We start from the raw sequence: 21,884 nt of genomic DNA on the forward strand, positions 1-21,884 counted from the left end.
CCTCACCCCGACTCCCACACCAAGTCTGTTTCCCAAGCAACTGGGCACCTCCATCCAGTCAAGGCTGACATGGGCAGTTTGGAGGGAGCCAGAGGGGATGGAAGGAAGGACATGACATGCCAAATCCTCCCCTGCCCCAAGACATTGAGAGTGAGCAGGGCGCCCGGGCCCGCAGGCCCTGTTCTTAGGGCGTGGTGTCAGCCGTGGATGTCCTGGGCCTCGCTGAGGTGGGCCCAGCTCTGCCACCTTCCCCCGCAAAGAGAACAGTGAGGAGAGCCAGCCATGCCTAAAGTTCAACATGGCACCTCCAGAAACGAGCTGGGGGCCCTGAGCCTGAGCCAAACTCCAGGCCTGAAAATGTGAGGGTCTAGAACAGGGGCTGACAGGCAGGGCGTTTGGTCTCCCAGATTTCTCCGGGTGGCTGGGCCACATGACAGTGCCAACGGAGGTGGGGAGTGGCTGTGTGGGAGGCCTGGGTACAGGGGGAGGGAACTCCTACCCCCGCCCAGGCCTTGGATCATTTGAAAGGCAAATGTGCCGGGTTGCCTAGGGAACGGAAGAAAAGGGACTTCCCTAGCACCGGTGACTAGTAAGGGATGGAGATGGGAGCTGTGATGCTGAGAAAATTGTTTCCAAAAAAAAAGTAAAAAGCGGTGACTAAGCAGCCCTGGTTATGTAAAGCGATCCCTGAGGAAGTGCGGGGAAAAGCCTGGAACCCACCCCCGTGTCCCTCCTCCCCACTCCCAGCCTGGTTCCTGCTGCCTTGGGGAGTTTCCACCAGCCCCTGGCTCCTCCCCTTCTCCCCGGAACTCCCCACTCCTCCACAGGACCCAGGAGGAGCCACCTGGTCCTCAGATGGGGCTCTCACTGCCAAGAGCAACCGAATATGATGGGCGGGGCACGGAGGAGGGGCTGCCTTCCCTGACCTGAAAGGGTCCACTTGGAGCTATTCTGGAACCTCCGCTCAGAACAGGTTACTCCGGGTCAGCCCAACAGGTGGCAAAGGGTCATTTGCCTACCTAGAATCAGGGGCTGTTCCACTCTGAAGACAAGAGTTACAGATTTGAGCCCTGACACATTGGTTGCTCACTGAGAACTTGAGCAAGTTACCGAACCTCTTGGAGCTGGTTTCCTAGGCTGTACATCGGAGCTAACATCTACGCCACCCAAACTTGTTGGGGCAATGCACTAAGACAACCCTTGCGCAGTTCCAGGCACAAGGCTGACGCGTGGCAGGCACTCGACATGTGTTAGTTTCCTTTCCCCTTAGCCAGGAACCCTAGAGACCCTGCTGTCCTTTTCTGGAAGGGAAAGTCTGCAGCTGGTCATTAGACTCACTGGGAATGCAAGCAGTCCAGCCATCCCTTCAGGGCTTCTGTTCACTTTCCTCCAGCTGATGAAGGGCTGGGGATCCAGGCCCCTTCTCTGCCTGTGGGCATGTGGCAGGGTGAGCCTGTGCCTTCAGGCCTCACATTTCCCACCCCGGGTATTCTCCCAGTTCCCAGGACCCTCCCTCTGGCTGCCTGGAGGGCATCCTCTCGAGAGCAGCCCAGGGGATCAGCGGGACCTCAAAGCACGTATGAAATGTTATCACCCCCAAAATCCCCATCAATGGTTTAGACAGAAATGCAGACGCCTCTGGCTCCCCCATTCTCCCTAACTGTGCATCCTTGGGGGTAAAGCAGACCTAGTTGCTCTGGACAAATAGATTTCAAGGCATGAGCTACTGTGGATCTCAAAAAGCTATGGAAAGGGTCTGGGGAACAAGAGCCTCTGTCACCAGTGAAAGTAACCGGGCCTGAGCGAAGAAGGAAACGAATCCATCACCTGCCGAAGGGTACCCGGGCAGCAACCCCACTTTTAACTACACCCAACAGACTTCTGTGCCGTCCGTCCCCTCTCTCAGGAGGGTCGCATGACCAATCGAAATTCCCAGGCTGTAGTTTAAGCCCTGTTTCCTCTCATGTTTCCTCCTTGGAAAATAAAAACAGCTAATCCCCTTCTGTATGCTTATATTTCATAAGCCCAAAATATGAAGAAAAACATCACTTAGGGATCGAGGCCTGAAACCTAACGTTTTCCCAGAAGTCTGAGGGATTGGGAAAGCCCCTCATTCCTTTTTAAGCACTGTCCCCAGTGCTTCTCTTGGATTGACCCTTAAATGGGTCCCCTGGGTCACGGGAACAGACTTGCCAGGCCTCTGGAGCAGCTGGGCTGACTCCGCAGCAGAGGCCCAGGGAGAAAAGCAGAGACCCCTCGGCAGAGGCCGTGGCCATCTCGGACCCCTTGTTGCCCTCCTTCCCTCTGCCCACTGGCAGGTCCTGTTCTGTTCTGCCCCATGCTGTACTCACGCCCAAGACTTGAGTTCCAACGCACCTTCTCCCAGGCCCAGCGAGGCCAGTGTAGGTTTTCTTCTGGGATCCTCAGTACCTCCTCCATTTGCTGTCGAATTTCAGCTGAATCTCTCCTCTCGGAGACCAGGCCTTCCTCGTCCTTCCCGGTGCTAAGTGCTGGGCCTGTGGAAGTAATCGATGGGTACTTGCCGGGCCAATGAACGTTCCCAGGGGTGACTCTGCCTCTGCGTCCTCTCGTGGGGAGGCCTTGAGGGTCCGGAGTGCAGCCCCAGCCATCACCCCTTGAGCTTTCAGTCCCCCTCAGATAACGGGGGGACTTGTGGCCTGTGCCCTAGATGATCTGCCAAGATCATCAGGGCTCTTTGCGCAGCTCCTGAGACACCCAGGAAAAACACACAGGTCTTGCAGTCAGAGACATAGCTGCATGGACCCGGATCCCCTCTTAGCTGGGTGACCTCTCGCAGGTAAGTCCCTTATTCTCTGCGCCTCAGATTCTCCATCTGTACGTTGAGGCCAACACCAGCGACCTCAGGGTTGTGGGGAGAATGGGTGCCTGGGACATGTGAGGAGGGCCTCAGAAAATATTGGGTGAGTCCGAATACGGGGTACCGCGGACCCCGCAGCGGTGTAGTTCTCCTGCGGGGAGTCTGGGTCCCCATGGGTTTCCTTTCCTGGGATCGCGTGCAGGCAGCCAAGCAGCTGACTTGGTGAGGAAACCCCGGGCCCCGAAGTGCCCTCCTCCTCCGCCCACCTTCCCACCACCTCCTCCCCAGAGGCTCACAATTGGTGTCTTGAGGATTAGTCACCGCGCCTCCCCACAGCCCGGGCCCCCCACGCAGGCAGACTGGCTGAATGCTCCACTGGAGTTCCTCACACCCTCCGAGGACAGCCTGCCACGAGATGACAGGGACGCAGAGCCACGCGCCGGCCCCGACCCTGGAGCGGGGCCGACGATGGGCCGAGGACTTCGCTGTCCCGCCCCCCAGAGGCACCCTCCCCGTGACCTCAGCAGAGCAGAGAGACAAGGCTGGGAACCTGTCTCCGTGCCCAGCACCCCAACAGGACAGGGCTTCCAGAACCTTCTCCTAAGAGGCTTGCTGGAAGGGTCTCCACCCAGGCCTGTTCATCTCAGTAGAAAGGGCAGCCCCAGGCCAGCTCTATCAGCTGAGGCCTCTTTCCCCTCCCAGGATCACAGGAGAGAGATGGGGACAGCAGGAAGGCAGGGAGAGCAGCTCCTAGGAGTGCGGGGCCCTGGGTGGAGGCTGCAGGAGCCCTCTACACTCGTGCTCCCGTGCACCCCCATAGCTGCCTCTAAGGAAGCCTGAGAGGGGGTCTCAGAGGCAACAGGGCCTGGGCTCACTGATTTGTCTGTCCGGGGCCGCTGGAGGCTGTCGGTCCGGGGGAGTGAGGTCACTCGTCGCCTTATCCGTGCTGAGCTGGGTGAGATAGACACTCACTGGAGAGCTCAGATGAGCTCAGAGCAAGCAGGAGAGGCCAGGTTCAGAGGGGCACCAGCCTGAGGGGGCGCAGGGGACAACCAGAGAGAGGAAGGAAACAGCGGCGGCAGCTGCCCTGGGGGCACCGCTGGCTGAGGGGGCCGCCACGGTGGGACTCTGTTTCCCCCCTGGGGGAACTGTCCCACCCTGAGTTAGGAGGGGATGGGGGCTGGCAGGAATCAGAGCGTGCTGGCCCTGGGAAGGGGAGCTGGGGGCTGGAATGAGGGATCCGGGCTGTGATTTCTCATTTAGGGCCTGGGGAAGCCAGAAAGCGCCAAGAAACCTTCTCCCACACACCCTCAGCCTCCCCAGCCTTCCCATCTAATTGGATTTCCTCGGCCTCCCACAAGGTTATCCTCAGCGCCAGGAAAATGCCTCACGGTTGGATTCTCCCCCCAACCCGCCCCCCTCCCAAAAGGAAGTCTGGAGCTCAGAGCAGCTCTGCCATTCACAACATTTCTCCATGCGTGCCGCAGTCACCGCCCTCAGCTGCAGGGTGACAGGAGTGCCATGCAGGGAGGTGAGGAGAGGGGCCGGGAACCTCAGGGCAGGACCAGGGCAGGCTGGGAGCCGGGGGGTGAGCTGCCACCCGAGACCCTGCCCATCTCCTTCAGGGCCCGCCTCTCCCCTGAGGGTCCAGGGGCTACAACCCCACTGCCTCTCTGCCCCTCTTACACCCCAGGCCGAGCTGAAGTGTTCCCTTCTCAGGCAGTCCTCACAGCCTAGAGGAATCCCACCCATGCCCTCATCCTCCCCAATTTAATCCCCGTCCCTTTGGGCTCGCCCCTCCCCGGAATCCACGAAGCCATGACCACAGCTGTCCTGAGGGAGTTTCCCCTCAGCAACTTAGAGCTTCGTGTGTCCCCAGATAGAGAGTTACCCTGAGGACAGGGCCACGCCCCTGCACCTTCTCTCAGACCCCTCACAGGCTGGGCTCAGGGGAACACTTAAGTGATTGGTCAGGTGCACTATTCTGGACCCAAGGCCTAGACTTCTGCCCAGGGGGTCTGCTTAACCCCCCAAGTCCCAGGGAGCACAGAGAGGAGCTTCTTCCTACTGACAGGCGTTTCCTCTATCTACGAGTACCTACAGGCAAGTGTTGGTGCCGCGCGGGGTCCACGTGACACCTGATGTCATGTGTCACAGGTGCACAACACAGGGAAGGCGCGATGTCGCTGCCCCTCCGCCTCGTGGTCCTCTCAGTGACTGATGTCCACGAGGACAGCCGACCTCGGCCAAGCCTCTGGCCGTGCTTGCCTGTCCCCCAGCACAGCCCGGTGCAGTGTCTCCACCAAGCCCAGTGGGCCCTGCAGGGAGCAGACCCAAATGTTTTCTGGAAATGTCATCTCCAGTCCCAGGTCCAGAGAAAAGGGTCAGGCGGAGGTGCCAGCCACTGCCCAAGCCACACCACACTCCCTTGTCCCAGCTCTGCCACCAGATGACTGTGGGGCTCGGGCGAGGCACTCACCTACCTGAGCCCCCAGCGCTTCCGAGGTTCTGTCTGGTGGCAAAAGGTTTGATTTATCCCACGGACACTCAAAAGCGCCTTTTGGGCTAAGTTTGCCCGACACTTTGGTCTTCACCTTCCTTGCCTTATGCCTAATTTAAGGAAATAGTATTTAAAAGACCAAACAAAACACATACTTACATGCAACCTGATTTTACCATTTTAACATTCTCCACGCAGACACACCTCTCCCTCGCCACATTGTCTCCTGTTCTCCTCCTCCGATCCCCTCACCTCCTGGCCTCCCCTCCCCCTCTAGGCCTTCCCTGAAGCCACTCCGTCTCCCTTCCACTCTCTGTGGCAGGCAGGGGTGAAGCAGAGGGGAGAGAGCGGTGAGGAGCTGCAGCCGCCCGACTGTCCTCCTGTGCAAACCCGAGCTGTCCTCGTTTCGGTGTCGAACACGGAACTCTGAAAGAGCACCTTCAGGGCTGGAGAGGCAGGTCTTGTCCCCTCCATCCCATCCCGGGAAGCTATCCTGGAGCGGCCACACCCCCTGCCATTCTGAAAGTCAGAGAAGAGCTGGCTGGGGGGAGTGGGGGGAGTTGGGGGGGGAAGGGGGATGGAGCAGAGGGGAAGCGAAAGGGATGGAGAGAATCTGGGAGAACAGGAAGGAGCCATGCCTGCCCTGCTGAACTGCTTTCCCAGCCTCTCCCTCTGGCCCACAATGCTTGTCTTCACGGCTGCCTCCTTGGCAGCCCCCTCGCCTTCCCCGTCTTTCCACCCACGCCTGCCCTCCCCTGGGACCCGTCTCCCCCCGCCACCCGACCCGAGCCATGCCCCCCAAGCCGTTCTTCAGGTCGGCCTGGCTACTGAGGCCACGTGCCGGTCAGCTCCCCGACCCGCAGGCCCCATTCGGGTACTCTGAAGAGTCAGCTGGCTGGGGTTACTTAACCACCACCTTGGGTGCCTGGATCAGAAAAATGCCCTGCCAGCCCTTCTCGGTCTCCGGTTCCATAACCTGTTCCTAAGTTCGTAGCCAAGGGATGGTGTTTGAACCGGTTGGGAAGTAGATGGTGGGATCAGAGTTAGGGAGGAATCAGCATTTGCAGATGGAGAGAGAAATAACATCAAGAAAAGACTAGGAAAAATGTGGAGAAGACTGGACTGATGGAGAAAGTGGTGCGGGAGGAGGGTGGGGGAGGATGGAGCGGCCGCCTAGATGAAAGGCCAGTGGTTTGAAGGCCAAGGGCAAGGTGGCTGGCGTGCAGCTAGCCCAGCTGCTGTTCAAAGAATCTCGGGTGGGGCACCCATGGAAAGCCCCCGAAAGCCACATTGTATTGCTTTTGAAAGGCTGTATCTATCAGCTTCAATACGGATTGCTCATTGTACCTTAGAGAACTCTCATGTTTTCCTCCATCTATGAGTAAAGGGAAGGATGAAGGGATGGCAAAAGGTTTGCAATGGCTTCTGCAGCCCCAAGTAACTTCCCCCCCAAAACTCCTTGGGGTGATCCTTTCGCCCAACACGTGGGCCCCAGCTTCACTGTTTCAGGATTCTGTTCTTCAGAGAAACCACTGCCCATGAGGCTTTCCAAGAGCTACTCTGCCGTAGGGGTGAAGAAGGGGAAAATCCAAGTGGTCCCTGGGACCTGCAGAGGTGATGGCCTCTGCCCTGGGCTGCCCTGGCCACAGGCTCACCTGCTTCCCCAGCTGGAGATGCCCCCAGATGTACATACGAACCCCTGTTGTTTTGGGGGTGAGCCCAGATGACCCCGGACATCCCCAGTGGGGACAGATGGGCCAGAGAAGCTCACTGCCGGTGCCTCCAGAACGGGAAACCCCCCCCACCAAGAGCCTAGGAGTGAGGCACTCCTTCCTGCCCACTCAGAGATTCCGGAAGCCCTTCGAGTCTGGAGAACCCGCCTCCCCAACCTCTCTCTCGCTTCCTCTGTCTGTCTCCTTCCCGCGACTCCTGTGAGTGCACAGGAGGGCTGAGGGAAGCCCCGTGTGCCTGTGATGAACGGAGCTAATTTCTGGTTTGCTGGTATGCCGCAGAGACGCTGCTGCCTCCGTTCCCCTCCTTCCCAGCAAACCCTCTCCCACACACAGACAAATAGGCTGCATATTTAATTGGAATTCCTCACACCTACAGGGTAAAGCCTTGTCAGTAGAAATAGAGCCCACAGCCAGCTGGCTTCCCCCATTCCACCCACCTTGTCTCTTAAAAAGAAATCCCCCCCCCCATACGTGAACACCCACCCACGGGCCCTTGCACGTCCCTCCCAGCATGGTTGTAAAGGAAGGATTCATTGGCAGTGACGCTCCTTTCCTGGGCTGCTACAGCTGGGCCCACCCGGCAGAGACCACCCAGAGGCTTCTCCCTGGCAGATGGGCCCTGGCCATCTTCTCATCGCCCACCTTGGGAACCCCCTGGCCAAAGGTCTTGGGGCTCTGGAGTACCTGAATGGTGCTGAGAGGCACTGGCTCTTAGGTATCAGAGATCAGGTGATGCAGAGAAGGAAGGAGAGCCATAAAAGCCTAGAACATTACCCAGAAGAGACCCGGCCAAACCTGGTTCTCCATCTCAAGGACACCGCTTTGCTTCTTTCTCTGTGGCTTCTCTCCCCAGACAGGGCGGAGAGTGGCACCCAGAGGCTGGCAGGACCGAGGAAGAGGGGGTCCAGGGGAGGAGAAGGGGAGAGACAGGAGGGTCCAGAAGGGCAGGGGACAGAGAAGGAGTGAAAGACCCCAAAGAGTCCTTACGGGGGAGAGTCAGCTTGCTTTATTTCCCAGATGGCAACAGAGAAAGGTAAAGGCGGAGGCCACCTGGGGAGGCTGCGCTCCTCTGGATGGCCTCAGGGACGCCCAACCCAAGCTCTGCCCAGGAACCACATCCTGGTGGGGACAGATGGGCCAGAGAAGCTCACTGCCAGAGCCTCCAGAACACCGCCCCACCCCCCAGCCGAACATTCCGGGTCAGCAGCCTCAGCCGGGTTTGCAGGGCCTCCTCTCCGTTGGTGACTTTTCTCCTGGCACCTATTCCCTGCGGGGCCTCCTTCCTCCCCTGGCACAGGGCCCCACCAAACCTGTGTGTCAGTGAGCAGACAGCTGCCTGTGGGGCTCTGAGAAGCGCTGTGACATCCTCTTTCTCCCCCACAAAATATCATCTCAGTTTGCCTGAAAGTTCACCATTAGTGACTCATTTCTTTGGGTTAAACATAGCCCTCCCTTTTTAAATGCAGCTGCTCGAGGAAAGGGTAACTCATTGAGTTCTTAACATCCTAGCGTGAATGGGGATACAGATGAGATCTAGGAGTCTTCGAGGAAGGAAGAGGAAGTGGGGAAGGAGACAAAGAGGAGGAAGGGAAGCTACTGAAAAGGAAGAAGAGACCAAAGAAAGGACCAGCAAGAAGCAACTCTGTTCTACCTTGAGTGCCTTTTTCACAAGCCAACACCGTTCCAGAGTGAATTAAAGAAGCCCCTTTATTTAGGTAGAGTCCTCTGTGATTTACAAAGGACCTTCACGCCCACCCCCAATCGATCCTCACAGCTCTGTGAAGCCATGACCAGGGAGGTTGTTGTACCCATTTTCCAGTTGAAGAGACTGAGGCTCTTGGACTTTGGAGGACTTACCATCTAGCCAGTGAGCGGGAGAGCTGGGACTCTCTACCTCCTTTGTACAGAAGCCCGTGAAGACACCCTCACCGGGACTTCCCTGGTGGTCCAGTGGTTAAGAATCCACCTTCCGATGCAGGGGACACAGGTTCAATCCCTGGTCTGGGAACTAAGATCCCACACGCCGCGGGGCTACTGAGCCCGCACGCCAAAACTAAAGATCCCGTGTGCTGCAACTAAGACCCGATGCCGCCAAAAATAAATAAATAAATATTAAAAAAAAAAAAAAGATGCCCTCACCGAGCTCACCTCCTCCCTAATTCACCCACAGTCCTCTGGTCAGAAAGATCCCGGTAGAGGAACAAGAATGAAAATGGTGCCAGGAAGGGGTCGGGGGATGGAGGGGGCAAACACAAGATCCTCCAAAGTGGGAGCAGGGAGCACATGCCATGTCCTAAAGCCCCCGCCCCGAACTGGAGAGGAGGAGATGTGGATGGAGGGCAGAGGCCTCCACTTGGTCACTGGTGGCAAGTCTGATGCCAACATCCGGGACATCCCACGCATCCCTCAGTTGGCAGCCTTGCTCCCCAGGACTCCACGCAGGGGCCAGGAAGGCCTGCGAAGCCTTCGTTGGCCTTGGGTGTGAAGAGGAGGCTGGCTGTGGACACAGCGGGGTAGGCTGGACCCAGGAAGGTCCCCAGGGAGACAGGGAAGCAGGAAGAGACCCCAGAACCCCTGCCAAGAATCCCCACAGGCTTCCAGGCCCAGTTTTTCCTGTTCCCTCCTCTTCCTTTCCTCACTGTTCTGTCTTCAAGCTTTCCACCCTGCAGGAAGTGGTCAGTCCGCCGTATTGAAACTGTCCCCCGTGTCTCCCCCTTAACGAGCCAGGTTAAATATGCTGTAATCAGAGTAATAATACACCTGGGCTGGTTCTCGAGAGAACTGCCTTTTGTACGGCAATAGGACATTAATAGCAATTATTCTGCTTTGTAATCGGAGCTTTAAATACTAATTCAAACAGCCAGAGGAAAACCAATTAGTGCTAATTTATCTCTATGTGTTTTCCAGAGCTGGTGTCTGTCACACTGTGAAGAAATAGGTTGGTAATTAGTACAGTTGGATGGTAGATAGAAGTAATTATCAGAGTCTTTCATTTTTCTTTGGGAAAAAAAAAAGGGGGGGGGGAGGGCCGAGATAGGTTCTGTAAGTCTTTGTTCCCTTGAAGTTTAAAGGGAGGACACATGCTGGCTCTGAGATCCCAGCCCTCAACATCCCAACTGTACAGGTATCTCCAAGAGCTCGATGGGCTCTGGTGGAGGTTGCCTTGAAGGCCTTAACGTGGAGCCTCCAGCTGATAGGCTCGTAGAAGTACCGCCTGCAACATTACAAGAAGCAGAGCATTTCTGGGGAAAGGTTGGTGAGCCCAACCTGACCACAGGAGTAAGGGCACAGTAGGACATGAGTCCCAGGCAGGCCTCTATGTCTCCAGCTGTGTGGCCTGGGTAGAGGCACTAAACCTCTCTGGACGTTGGTTTCCCCATTTGTAAAATGGACAGGATAATCCCTATCTCACAGGGTTGTTGTAAGGATTCGATCAAGTAAAAGAATGTTTATAATGAGCCTAGAACCCAGTCATAATAGGTATGAGTTATTGAGTGCAAACCATTTGCCTGGGACTCTTCTAGATGATTTTGTATATCTTAATATTATCTCTAACCCTCCAAAGGCATGGGCAGCCTCACTGTGTTAGTTTATTTCCATGTTTTCTCTCCTGTCCATACCTTTCACCAGCTGTGCAACTCAGGAGAAGCTATTAATCTCACTAAGCCTCGGTTTCCTCATCTGTGTAACAGCGGTGTTAAGAGTACCTTCCTTGAAGATTAAAGGAGACAATGATGCTAAAAGCTCTTAGCAGGCGCTCTATTATCATTATCAATATTATATATTATCCTTTCATTGCATATAGTTTTGTTGTCATCTATACAAATCCTCTATTGAAAGATACGGCACTTTGAGTACATTTTATTAACTAATCCACAGGACTTATCAAATGTCCGATGCATACTCACTACCATAGCAAGCCTGCTCACACCATTTCAAAACATAAAGCTAGCACGCCCTGAACGACAGAAGGTGGGCGAATAATGGCATTTGACAGAGCTTCACAGTTTATATCAACACAATGCCATCATGTATATGATTCCAACGCCTTTTCACAAGTCAGTGGGTTGAGAACTACTGAATCCCCATTTTACAGGTAGGAAAATGAATTTAAGTGATTTGCTCAAGAAAGTGGTAGAATCAGAACCCAAACCCAGGCTTTTGACTGCTCAATCTACCTAGGCACTCACTAAATGCATGTTGAATGGGTAAGTGTGCTCTCCACTAAACCATATCACCTAAGCTGCCAAACGGGATCTCACACCCCTGCATGAGGAGCAGGACTGATCAAGGAGAGGTGAGACGGAGGCAGGAAATCTTCAGAGACGAGATGGGCCATGGCAGGGCTGGGCAGCTCCGCTCAGCCTAGACAAGGCTTCTGAACGTGTTGAATTAGTAGGCGACCTTAAAAACTTGGGAGACTGCATTTAACGACCTGGGTGAAGATCTGCCAACTCAGGCCATCTCCTGTTCTCACAGACCTCATCCCACCCACACAGGGAACCTGCCTAGGCCCTACCGGCACATGAAGTGTGACCCCTGGACCGGGCCTCTGAGGACAGCAGTATGAGGTAGGGAAGGGGAGCAGGGGGTAGAGGGTGTAGGTTGGGCAAAGACCCCAGGAGAGGCCAAACACACAGTGTTTGAGAAGCAGGGGCTAGACTGGCCCGGCAGGTCAGGAGGGTAAGTGCTGGGACCGGTTAGTAAGGTAGAATTGGCCAGCACACGGCAGAGGGCAGGTGTGACCAGGGCTAGTTATTCACTTCTCCCACAGAAGGGACAGGCGGGGACTTCAACGCAGGCTGCACCCTGCCCCCGGCCACTCACCCAGGCCAGGAGCTGCCTCCACCCTGAGGAAGGGGAGCCTTCTTTCTCATCACACAGAGGCGCCTGCCATATGCTCGTCAAGCTGTGGGCTTCCACCCAGAGGGACACCTGTTTCCTGCGGGCCAGTGGCTGCCCGAGCTTCAACGTGTTTCAAAGGCAGCGCTTGAGAAAGTGGTAGAGGTGGCAGGGTGGACAACGGGGGTGGGGCAGAGAGACTGAGGGGAGGAGAGCGTAGACGAGGTGATAGTGGCAGGAATGGGGAGACGTGAAAGAAAGGAAAGGGTGTATGTATGTAGGCAGGGGCAAGGGACAAACTGGGCATGTATCAAAATATTAATAACAGCTTTGACTGGAGGGTTATGGGTAATTTTAATTGTCCTCTTTTTGGTTATCGGTATTTTCTAAGTTTTCTACATTGAGCATAGTTCTCTTTTATACTAAGAAAAACAATGAAACTTAATTTTAAAAAAGGAAGGGACATATGCTGGAGACGTTTTGAAGGAAGAACTGACAGAATTTGATAAGTGACGAGATAAGGGTGATAAAGGAGAAAGATGAATCAAAAATAACTCGGAGGTTTTGAGACTGGGTGATAGGGAAAATGACAGGGAGAGGGAAGTTGGGTGGGGGAGGGTTAGAGAGTGGGGATGGGACCCGTTCAGTTGAGACAGTGGAGGGTATTCATTCCCGCAGCAGGAAAGGAAGAGCTGCCCTGAGAAGGGCTGTGCTCACCAGGCCGCAGGGCAGCCTCAGAGTCAAGAGGAGAACTCGGGACACCCTTACCAATGCTCCATCCAGAGCTGCAGGCAGACCTGTCTTTCTCGGCAGGGACTTTAAAAGAGAGGCACCCAGACAAGACCCTCAGGTAGACCCGCCCACGACCAGCAGGCCTTCCCAGCCTTGGAACTGGGCTGCTTGGTCCTGGGGCGGGGGGGGGGGCCAGGACAAACTTAATGCATGACAGGGAGCAGGGCTGGGGAGTGGAGGATGTTATGCCCACAGCCCTGCCGGCAGAGGCTGCAGAAGACAGAGCACGCTGGCAGGGAAGTCCCAGGGTCCCGGTGTCATTGGCGATGGCCGTGAAGGGATGGAAAGCGTGGGAACTCATCTCTGGAGGATACAGGAGGCATTCCTCACATTGAGAAGGGTCCCCCTGAATCTTAGTTCCCAGCCAACCCCCTCACCCCCAATTGTCCACAAACACATTGTTAATGCCTAGAAACCCATTCTGCTGCTCCTGGTTGACTGGTCTGCAGACGCTTTGGACCTGCCAGAGCCTCGGAGACCAGCTGTCCCAGGCCACACAAACACCCAGGACAGGAAAAGGCTGTTCCCTCTCGCCTCTAGAACCATCTGCCTTGTATCTTCTGGTGACTCGGCCAAGGGTGGGTCTCCTGAGGCTCCGAGTGAAAAGTTGCATCCTGACTAGCGCCGTCCAGCAGGCCAGCAGCAAAGCCGCCGCCTCTTCCGTTGGGGTCACCCCTCTCTCCCTTCCCAGGGCGGCACCAGGGCCACCTCACTGAACCACCATTGCCTTAAAAGACTCCACATTGACTAAGCCTGAGGCCCCACCGGAGGCTGCGTCACTGTTTCCTTGGCAACCGAAGGGGTGGGTGCAAAGTAACACACAAAGCAAACAAAATGAGCTCCACATGGGTGGCCGGGAGAGTCACCTCAGCATCCTGGGGCCACCGATTGCAGGGGGTATCTGGGTGTCTGCCGGAGTCCTCTCACTGAGGCTGCTCTGGGGGGCACCTGACAGCCCCCCAGATATCCTAGGCAAGGAGCACTTCACAACACGCCATGGCCTCTGCTGGGAGCTGTCTTGCCAGAAGAAATGAGATTATCTGGTGAGGGTCCCGCCTCTCCACGCACTGGGCACTAATGAGGCTGAGACATCAGCCCTGAAAAGTTGTCAGCCAGGAGGAACGTAGAGCCACCAGGGAGAGCTCGTGGCCAGTCACTGCCTGCCTGAGACGGCCTGACGTGACCCCAGCGCTCCCTGGGCTCCTACTGTAAAGGTCCTTCCAAGGTGCACTGTGGGAAAACCTTGACAGGTGTATGACTGAGATTCCAAACTGCTTTTCAAAAAAAATTTTTTTATTAAGTTACAAATATATCCATCAAATACCCAGATATTGAGTGTAAAACTTCCATTGTCTTAGTCAGTTCAGGCTGTTATGACAGAATACCATAAACTGGGTGGCTTATAACATTTTTCACAGTCCTGGAGGCCAGAAGTCTGAGATCAGGGTACAGCACGGCAGGTTCTGGTGAGAGCCTTCTTCTGGGTTGCAGACGGCCGACTTCTCAAAGTACGCTTCCTTGGAGAGCAAGGAGGAGGAGGGGAAACAAGCTCTCTCTGACTCCCAAAAGGGCACTAATCCCATCATGAAGGCCCCTCCCCCCGACCTCATCTAATCCTAATTACCTCCCAAAGGCCCACTTCCTAATACCATAATACTGGGGGTAGGGTTTCAACATACGCATTTTAGGGGGACACAAACATTCTGTCCATTCACCATGTAACCACCACCAAGATCAAGACATGGAGTATTTCCAGTGCCCCCAAAGCCTCCCTCTTCCCAGTCAATATCCCCACCCCAAAGGCGACAGAGTGCTGACTGCTGTCACGGCCCATGAGGCTTGCTGAGGCCTTCACGTAATAGAGCCACGTCGAGGGGGCGCTCCTTTGCCCTTGCCTGGCTGCGGGCACGGTGTTCTGTCCTGGGAGTCAGCCACGTTGTTGCAGGAGAAGTCAGGGGCTCATAAAAAGAAACGAAACTGAGTTATTTGTCATGAGGTGGATGGACCTAGAGCCTGTCATACAGAATGAAGTAAGTCAGAAAGAGAAAAACAAATACCGTATGCTAACACATATATATGGAATCTAAAAAAAAAAAAAAAAAAAATGGTTCTGAAGAACCTAGGGGCAGGACAGGAATAAAGATGCAGACATAGAGAACGGACTTGAGGACACGGGGAGGGGGAAGGGTAAGCTGGGACGAAGTGAGAGAGTGGCATGGACATATATACACTACCAAATGTAAAATCGATAGCTAGTGGGAAGCAGCCGCATAGCACAGGGAGATCAGCTCTGTGCTTTGTGACCACCTAGAGGGGTGAGAGGGAGGGAGACGCAAGAGGGAGGGGATACGGGGATATATATATACATATAGCTGATTCACTTTGTTATAAAGCAGAAACTAACACACCGTTGTAAAGCAATTATACTCCAATAAAGATGTTTAAAAATATAAATTAAAAAAAAAAAGAAGAAGTCAGGGGCTCATTCTTTTCTCTCGCTGTGCAGCATGCCTAGTGCTTCTAAGTGTCTCAAGGGTTTTCTCCAGGTCCCTGACCTGCAACTGTTATTTCTACCAGGCCACGCGTGGCCAGGGACACCCATGCGCAGGCATGCCCAGGTTGTGCCCAATCCCAGGTGCACCCTTTTCTACCCCACTCGAGAAGTCACGTAAGAATGAGAGTGGGTATGACCATATCATGGAGCTAACCTTGAATTCCCTCTAAGGTAACCCCCCAAAGTGTGTTTGGGGGGGATTATTCAAAAACTGGGGCACTTTATTATCAGCAACATATTTGTTTGTGATACATCTCACAACTGCTGGTACCATGCCAGCGCGTCACAGCTCTTAGGCTGAGAGCTGCTAGTCTAAGTGGTGTGATTTCAGAAGTAAAGGAAGGCCATTTCCTGCCCCCAAAATATCTCTTTCCCCTACCCCACTGCTTCTCCTGAAGTTTCACCCAATCAATTTATTGTGCTGTATCAGACAGCGCCAGTGCCCTCTTTTAAAATGCAGGAACTCCTGAGGAGAGGGAATCCATGAAACCCACAGTACCTTACCTTAGTGTGACTTATGCGGGCACTGGAAAGACACGCATGCTGGGGGCTGGCTGCACGCCTGGTGCTGCGGGGGACCCTTTCCCACGCCTCCTCTCCCCATCCCCACAATGAGGTCGGGAGGATGGTATTCTTAGCCCCATTTTACAAATGAGAAAACTGAGGCTTGGGGAGATTAACTAGCCTAAGGCCACATAACTCTTAGGTTGCAGAAGCAATCATTCAAGGCCAGTTTAGTCTCCTCCAAAGCTCAACTGTGTAGGTGGGAAGTACCAGGTATTTGTGAGTGAGGAGAGAGAAAGGCATAGAAAGGAGAAGGGCCAGACGCTGTGCCAAGGAGGAAGGTGACACCCGGGCCATAAATCAAAGTGCCAGAGGAAAAAGGGAGTTCTTTCATATTGGATTTCATAGTCGCCCAAGTGCTGCCGCCCCAGAGCCAGCGGCACGTGCGCCATCAGGGCAGTCTGGCCACCATCGGCCCCGACACCTCCTCAGTTCTTGGTGACCACCAAGGGATGTGTCACAGGCACCAGGTCACATCCCTACAGAGATGTGCACAGGCCTTCCTGACTCAGAAGGGCCAGTTTCTTCAAGCCCCTCTTGGGGTGCAGAAGAATGGCCATTTGGAAACTTCACGGAGTGTTAACTCCCTGCCAAGCACCCTATATGCACCGTTTCAGTCTGTACAGCAACCCCGTGGCGTGGGTATTCCGAGGCCCCATTTGTAGGTGAGAAAGCCGGTGCATCGCCACGAGGCTGCAGACTCCACGAAGGCAGAGATCACATCTCTACAGGGCGTCTCTCTACAGGCCAGCACCTACCACTATGCCTGGCATATTCTGGGTGCTTTTCTCCTCAGCACAGCATCTGACCCTATTACCTCTGGGTCCCTCAGAGGTGTATGGCCAGGTCTTCCTGACCCTAAAGAGGACATCCTCAGCACCAAATGAGGTACACTGCAACAGAGACCCAGCGAGAGGGTGAGGAAGGCCTAATTCTGGGAAAGGGGAGATGCCTGGGCTTCAAAACCAAGAGTGTATATTGAAGGGGTCCATCAGGTTAGGCCCAGGAGCTGGCTGCCTGTATCTGTTGGTACAAGGCAAGAGCGCTTCCTCAAAAATAACACCTGCACCAGCCATAATTCCACAAGTATATGTTCACTCCCTTGGGTCTCAAGCACTGTGTTAGGCTGTGGGATAACAAGGATGAAACATGGTGGTGTCCTCAGGGTTTAGAAAAGGGGAGGTGCAAAGCCCACGATGGGCACGGGCTGTGAAGGGGGCCCTCCCGGCTGTGGGTCTGGCACCTGTGAGTCCCTGAGAACAGTGCCGGGCACGGAGCAATGGTTAGACACGCACGTGCTCACGTGCACACGGGCCGGGAACTTGCATGGGATCCTGAGGTAGACAGGGAGTCTTGCGGAACAGGTTGTAGCAGGCGAGTGACAACGTCACATGTATCTTCCATAGTGCTAACTTCGGCAGCATCAGTGATGGGAGGGATGGACGTGCGGGGTGGGCAGGGGGACTGACCAATGATGTCGTGCGTTCTGCAGGATTCACGTGTCATCAGCCGGCACCCTCACGTAGCGGGGAATACCTCAGCCAAGAATACCCTGGGCTTGAGGAGGGGTGCCAGGAGAAGGCGGGAGTCAGCCCTGAGAAAAAGGCGTGTCCCTAAAAGTGGACAGACACGAAGGCAGCCTCCTCCGCTTACCCAGGGTCGGGGGCTGTGGGCATGCATCTGTGGGGGGCTGAACGTGCACGCACACGCGCACACACACACACACATGCCCACACGTACACACACGTATTGGATTTAAGAATAAGGAGCTTTAAAAAAAAAAGAAACAATGCATACCTGGGTCCCATCCACCCATGGAATCCCAGTCTCTTGTGTTTGGATGATGGATACAAGGTGTGCCCTGGACTGAAGCTCAGGTTTGCCACCACTTTTTCGTCATCCCTGGTGTATTCCTGTCAATGATTTCACATAAGGAAAACGGGCTGGAAAAAAGTTAAGTGAGGAACAGGCAAAGAAACCAAAGAGTATGTCCCCTGGGGAAGAGAAGCTCTGAAGAGAAATTGTAAATTCTTCTGGTGTTTAAAATCCATGAGATCGGACTTCCCTGGGGGCGCAGTGGTTAAGAATCCACCAGCCAATGCAGGAGACACGGGTTCAATCCCTGGTCCAGGAAGATCCCACATGCCACGGAGCAACGAAGCCCATGCGCCACAACTACTGAGCCCGCGCGCCACAACTATGGAAGCCCCCGCGCCTAGAACCTGTGCTCCACAACAAGAGAATCCACCGCAGTGAGAAGCCCGTGCAGCGCAATGAAGAGTAGCCCCCGCTCCACGCAACTGGAGAAAGCCCGCACGCAGCAACGAAGACCCAACGCAGCCAAAAAAAATGTAAAAAAAAAAAAATCCATGAGATCGGGGAGCAAGTCTTTTCCATATCTCTCTCTTCTCTTGGCACTAAGTACCTGGCATGCAGGGGTCATCCAGTGACAGCTGAGCAATGAATGAATGAAATAGTTGAAAACAGTCACACAAGGAGAAAAGTTAATCTTGTTCCGTGGGGCCCCAGGCAGAGCTACAACCATGGCAGTTATGCTAGGGAGCTAGATGAACTTCTTAACAATAATAATAGCTAAGCTTGGTTAGTTTGGTAGGCTGGGCACTGCTTGACATGTATCATCTCCTGTCATCCTCACAAAACCCTATAGAGCAGGCACTTGTATTGTTCCCATTTTACAGAGGAAGAGGAAACGGAAGCAAAGAAATGTTAAGAAGTCCCCTATCCAAGGTCCTAGAGCTGTGACGTGACTGTGCTGGATTTAAACCCAGACACTCTCGCTCCAGCGTGCACTGCTCTTAAACACTTACTTAACCATGAGAGCTGCACAGAGATGGTCTGACACTCTGGGAGAAGGTCGCCAACCCTCCATCCCCAGAGGAGCCAGAGCCAAGAATGAACAAGTCATCATGGTTGGTGACGTCATGAAGGGGATTCAAGCAGCAACAGAAGGGTGGACTAGGTGACTTTCCAGACTTCTTCCAGCTCTCAGGGAAGAGAATTCTGTGTCTCAGTCCATTTGGATTGTTATAACAACTGCCATAGGCTGAGTAGCTCAAAAGACAAACATTTATTTCTCCAAATTCTAGAGGCTGGGAAATCCAAGATCAAGGTGCTGGCAGATCCAATGTCTGGACAGCCACCTTGTATCCTCACATGGCCCCAAGAGAGCAGAGAGAGGAAGCAAACTCTCTCCTGTCACTTCTTATAAGGGCACTAATCCCATCAGGAGGGCTCCACTCTCATGACCTATTCACTTCCCAAAAGGCCCCACCTCCAAATACCATCACAGTGATAGTATTAGGGTTTCAACATGTGAATTTGAGGGGGACACAAACATTCAGTCCGTAGCACTCTGTCATTTTATTCCTTTGCCCTGGGTCGTTTTTGTGAGAGAAGAGTTATTTGGAGTTACTCTATCTGAAGTGGAAAGAGTACTAGCTTGGGAGTCAGGACCCCAGGTTCCAACTTGAACTGCAGGCAGCTCTGTGCTCTGAAGTTCCTCAACTGTTAAAGATGGGAAATTTCTAACCCCTTCAAGTCCAAGACCCCACAGTTCTCTGATTTGGTGTCGGGGGAGGAAAAGGAAGACCACAGTAGGGAAAGGGGACCCCACTTTGCTCCTTACACAAAAGCGATTCTACCTTTCTGGGACCCTGACGTCCCTTTTATCTTTAGAGGCATGATGATTAGATGCCTGACTAAGAAGAAACCAGTCAGGTCAATGTCAGGCCATCCATCCCCATGGAAGGTGGCCTTTTTCTCCCTTCAGGACTGAGAACCTGACCATCTAGGGCATCTCAAAATTAATCTTGCTTTTTCTCAACAATGGGCAAGGCCTGATGTCAGAAATATCCAGAAAAACTGTTGGAGCAGAATTCTGGCTACATCTGCAGATAGGCATTTTGAAGGGCCACCCTGCATTTTCGCTGGACTGCTTCCTGCCTCATGGTTTTCCACCCCTCTGTTGCTTTTAGAGATGTATATTTATATACATATAAATATCTCTTTCCCTGAGAGACAATGAAGCTCAGCCACTGGGAGTTCAGTGTGATCCTGTAGAATCTGTTATGAAGGAATTTCACTGGGTCGGGGAGCAGAGACTGTGTATTCAGGACATTACCTGGTTAATAAAAAAATTGCACAGCTCCCAGAAACACATGAGATTTCCTTTCCTATTTTTTCCGCTTTAAAGTAACAAAGGGGGGACTTCCCTGGTGGTCCAGTGGTTAAGACTCCGTGCTTCCACTGCTGGGGGCACGGGTTCGATCCCTGGTCGGGAAACTAAGATCCCGCATGTAGCGTCTCGCAGCCCTAAATTAATTAATTAATTAATTAATTAAAACAAATTAATTAATTAATTAATCAAGGGTATGTCGCTTCCCCCATTTTTGCCAATTCAAATTGCAATTATTCTTTTTTGAGACAATAAGCAAACTAACAGTAAGGGTTAAATAATTTGTTAAAGGGTCGTGGGGTAGAAAGGAGTTGGGGTTTGGAAAGGGGGTTGGGGGGACTGGAATCTGCCAGTAGCAGCAATAAATGCAGAGTTGTGCCTCAGGCATAATATATCAAAGAAAATATAATGCATCCAGCTTAAAACTAATGATTGCCGTATAATTAGATGAGAAGCATTGTGCTATAAATGTGTATTCTTTAGCGTGCTGTGATTTTACTGTAAAAAAAAGAGAGAGAGCGAGAAAGAAGGAGACAGAAAAACACAGAGCCCAGCAACATACTATAAAAAGAACCTTCTGTTGACTTCTCTACTGTTTAGTATTCCTTGGCTGTTCTCCCTTGGGAGTGTGTAATTAGTACTTTATGAAGAGTACATTTAAAGCAGTTTAATATTCACCTCATTCAATCTGAAACAATGTGATCCATGCTTAGACAAATCAGTGCTCCTTGCTGACATAATCTGTCAGAACATTACCTCTGAAAAGACCTTTCAGGAGGTTTGGATGTTAATTAGTTGTCTATCATGTATAAACAGAGCAGTGAGCAGAAGGGGCTCCGACAGGCCAGAGGGATACGTTGGGAAATGCATTTTGTATGAACGCGGCTTGCAGGGGGGTCTTCTCGCTCTCCCCCCTCCCCCCATCCCCCCCTCCCCCGTGTCAGCAACCACGCATGCTTTGGACCTCTTCCAGGCAAGAAAAGAGCTTTCCGGTGGCTTCAAGGGGCACCTCCAGCCCCCAGAGGGGACTGGGGATACTAAAGGGGTCCCCCGTACATCACCCCTGCCCCTGACACCTGCTGGCGCCCCAGGAAAGGGCCACCTGCAAGTGTGGCAGGAAGCATGACCTCACAGGCCCACCTGGCTTGCTGGGAGGCTCCAGGCTTTGGGCCCCGGCTGGGTCCCACCTCCTGTGTGTGGAGAGAGCCGGGAAGAGATGAAGGTGTTCTGATGCCCATCTCCTTGCTCATCCGAAAGCTCTGCTCCTCCGGGCAGCCAGTCCGCTGTAAACAGAGCTGCATGGTACAAAAGAGGACTCCCCAACACGGGAATTCATGCAACTTCGCCCGACAGCCCGGCTTCTCAGAGGGCCGGCAAGGTTCAGAATGTACAGGGCACGGAGTCCAGACCCAGCCTCAGGATGATCCTTTGCCAAAGTGCATCCTGCAAAGGCACTGCCTTTGTGAGCTGTCTAGGGATTTGAACTAGCTGTCCTTTGTCCTGGACTTAGAATGCCCTTGTGCGAAGTGCTTCCTAGCACGTTGAAGGCGCTTACTAAGCAGTGTCAGGACATCATTCTGTTGTTCTTGCCAGGCTCGTGATTCCAAGATGGCATGGCAGCTGGCAGCAGGAACCTTCCCCCCACCAGGGTCAAGCAAGCCCCACCCACTCAGCTGTGTCCCCCACTGGTCTTCCTTTCCCCACTCCCAGCACCCCACCTTCCTTTAGTGGGCCCAACCCCCACAGGCTCTGTATTCAACATTCTTTCCATGAGCAACCACTAAGCGCCTACTGTGTGCGCTGCACTGCGCTACATTCTGGGACAGCAAAGATACGTAAGTCATGGTCTCAGCTCACGGGCCATT

General features: G+C 53.7%; 1 protein-coding gene across 1 annotated transcript in view; it reads left to right on the plus strand.

Annotated features, from left to right (window-relative positions):
• PEBP4 (phosphatidylethanolamine binding protein 4) overlaps positions 1 to 21,884 on the plus strand; it is a 235,234-nt gene that overhangs the window by 168,379 nt on the left and 44,971 nt on the right. The window lies entirely within an intron of this gene.

This window comes from Balaenoptera musculus, chromosome 6, assembly GCF_009873245.2.
Source record: "Balaenoptera musculus isolate JJ_BM4_2016_0621 chromosome 6, mBalMus1.pri.v3, whole genome shotgun sequence".
NCBI classification, from domain to species: Eukaryota; Metazoa; Chordata; class Mammalia; order Artiodactyla; family Balaenopteridae; genus Balaenoptera; species Balaenoptera musculus.